Here is a 3,586-nt window from a genome sequence, read left to right as displayed (position 1 = left end):
TTGGAGGGCTACGCCAGGGGAAGGGGTGCGGCTGCCCTCCCACCCCCACTATTTATAGGAAGAAGGGAAGAGGGGGCCGGCCCCCTTAGATGCATCTAGAGGGGAGGGGGGCGGCCAAGAGGGGAAAACTTGCCCCCAAGCAAGGTGGGAGGCAACCCCCTCCCCTACGGTTTCCAACCCTAGGCGCCTTGGGCCCTTGGGGGGGCACCAGCCCACTAGGGGGTTGGTTCCCTCCCATATTCAGCCCATTAAATCCTCTGGGGCAGGTGGCCCCACCCGGTGGACCCCTGGACACCTTTTGGTGGTCCCGGTACAATACCGATATCCCCCGAAATCATTTCGGCGACTAAAACTGGACTTTCCATATATAAATCGTTACCTCCGAACCATTCCAGAACTCCTCGTGTCGTCCGGGATCTCATCTGGGACTCCGTACAACCTTCGGTAACCACATACAATTTCCCATAACAACTCTAGCGTAACCGAACCTTAAGTGTGTAGACCCTACGGGTTCGGGAACCATGCAGACATGACCGAGACATCTCTCCGGCCAATAACCAATAGCGGGATCTAGATGCCCATGTTGGCTCCCACATGTTCCACGATGATCTCATCGGATGAACCACGATGTCGGGGATTCAATCAATCCCATATACAATTCCCTTTGTCCATCGATATGTTACTTGCCCGAGATTCGATCGTCGGTATCCCAATACCTCTTTCAATCTCCTTATCGGCAAGTTCCTTTACTCGTTCCGTAACGCATGATCCTGTGGCTAACTCCTTAGTCACATTGAGCTCATTATGATGATGCATTACCGAGTGGGCCCAGAGATACCTCTCCGTCATACGGATTGACAAATCCCAGTCTCGATTCGTGCCGACCCAACAAACACTTTCGGAGATACCTATAGTGTACCTTTATAGTCACCCAGTTACGTTGTGACATTTGATATACCCAAAGCATTCCTACGGTATCCGGGAGTTGCACAATCTCATTGTCCAAGGAAATGATACTTGACATTAGAAAAGCTCTAGCAAACGAACTACACGATCTTGTGCTATGCTTAGGATTGGGTCTTGTCCATCACATCATTCTTCTAATGATGTGATCCCGTCATTAATGACATCCAATGTCCATGGTCAGGAAACCACAACCATCTATTGATCAACTAGCTAGTCAACTGGAGGCTTACTAGGGACATGATGTGCTCTATGTATTCACACATGTATTACGGTTCTGATTAATACAATTATAGCATGAACAATAGCCAATTATCATGAACAAGGAAATATAATAATAACCACTTTATTATTGCCTCTAGGGCATATTTCCAACACTCTCCCACTTGCAATAGAGTCAATAATCTAGTTACATTGTGATGAATCGAACACCCATAGAGTTCTGGTGTTGATCATGTTTTGCTCGTGGAAGAGGTTTAGTCAACGGATCTGTGACATTCAGATCCGTATGTACTTTACAAATATCTATGTCTCCATCTTGAATATATTCACGAATGGAGTTGAAGCGACGCTTGATGTGCCTGGTCTTCTTGTGAAACCTGGGCTCCTTGGCAAGGACAATAGCTCTAGTGTTGTCACAGAAGAGAGTCATTGGGCCTGATGCATTGGGAATAACTCCTAGGTCGATGATGAACTCCTTCATCTAGACTGCTTCCCGTGCTGCCTCTGAGGCTGCTATGTACTCCGCTTCACATGTAGATCCCGCCACGACACTTTGCTTGCAACTGCACCAGCTGACTGCCCCACCATTCAAAATATACACGTATCCGGTTTGTGACTTGGAGTCATCTAGATCTGTGTCAAAGCTAGCATCGACGTAACTCTTTACGACGAGCTCTTCGGCACCTCCATAAACGAGAAACATATCCTTAGTCCTCTTCAGGTACTTTAGGATATTCTTGACCGCTGTCCAGTGTTCCATTCCGGGATCACTTTGGTACCTCCCTACCAAACTTACGGCAAGGTTCACATCAGGTCTGGTACACAGCATGGCGTACATAGTAGAGCCTATGGCTCAGGCATAGGGGATGGCACTCATCTTTTCTCTATCTTCTGCCGAGGTCGGGCATTGAGCTGTGCTCAATCTCACACCTTGCAATACTGGCAAGAACCGCTTCTTGGACTGATCCATATTGAACTTCTTCAATATCTTGTCAAGGTATGTACTTTGTGAAAGACCAATGAGGCGTCTCGATCTATCTCTATAGATCTTGGTGCCTAATATGTAAGCAGCTTCTCCAAGGTCCTTCATTGAAAAACACTTATTCAAGTAGGCCTTTATGCTTTCCAAAAGTTCTATATCATTTCCCATCAATAGTATGTCATCCACATATAATATGAGAAATGCTACAAAGCTCCCACTCACTTTCTTGTAAATACAGGCTTCTCCATAAGTCTGTATAAAACCAACGCTTTGATCATTTCATCAAAGCGAATGTTCCAACTCCGAGATGCTTGCACCAGCCCATAGATGGAGCGCTGGAGCTTGCATACTTTGTCAGCATTCTTAGGATCGACAAAACCTTCCGGCTGCATCATATACAATTCTTCCTTAAGGAAGCCGTTAAGGAATGCCGTTTTGACGTCCATTTGCCAGATCTCATAATCATAGAATGCGGCAATAGCTAACATGATTCAGACGGAATTCAGCTTCGCCACGGGTGAGAAGGTCTCATCGTAGTCAACCCCGTTGAACTTGTCGATAACACTTAGCCACAAGCCGAGCCTTATAAACGGTCACATTACCATCCGCGCCAGTCTTCTTCTTAAAGATCCACTTATTCTCTATGGCTCACCGATCATTGGGCAAGTCTGTCAGAGTCCATACTTTGTTTTCATATACATGGATCATATCTCGGATTTCATGGCTTCAAGCGATTTGTTGGAATCCGGGCCCGTCATTGCTTCTTCATAGTCTAAAGGTTCACCGTTGTCTAACAACATGATTTCCATGACAGGGTTACCGTACCATTGGCGCGGAACGTGTACTTGTGGACCTACGAAGTTCAGTAGCAACTTGATCCGAAGTTTCATGATCATCATCATTAACTTCCTCTCTAGTCGGTGCAGGCACCACAGAAACATCTTCCTGAGCTGTGCTACTTTCCGGTTCAAGAGGGGGTACCTCATCAAGTTCTACTTTCCTCCCACTCACTTCTTTTGAGAGAAACTCTTTCTCCAGAAAGGATCCATTATTGGCAACAAAGATTTTGCCTTCAGATCTGAGGTAGAAGGTATACCCAATAGTTTCCTTAGGGTATCCTATGAAGACGCATTTTTCCGATTTGGGTTCGAGCTTTCCAGGTTGAAGTTTCTTGACATAAGCATCGCATCTCCAAACTTTTAGAAACGAAAGCTTAGGTTTCTTCCCAAACCATAATTCATACGGTGTCGTCTCAACGAATTTAGATAGTGCCCTATTTAAAGTGAATGCGGATGTCTCTAAAGCATAACCCCAAAATGATAGCGGTAGATCTATAAGAGACATCATAGATCACACCATATCCAATAGAGTGCGATTACGACGTTCAGGCACACCATTTCGCTGAGGTGTTCCAGGCGG

This window comes from Triticum dicoccoides, chromosome 5B (genome assembly GCF_002162155.2).
Source record: "Triticum dicoccoides isolate Atlit2015 ecotype Zavitan chromosome 5B, WEW_v2.0, whole genome shotgun sequence".
NCBI classification, from domain to species: Eukaryota; Viridiplantae; Streptophyta; class Magnoliopsida; order Poales; family Poaceae; genus Triticum; species Triticum dicoccoides.
This window is presented reverse-complemented; position numbering follows the sequence as displayed.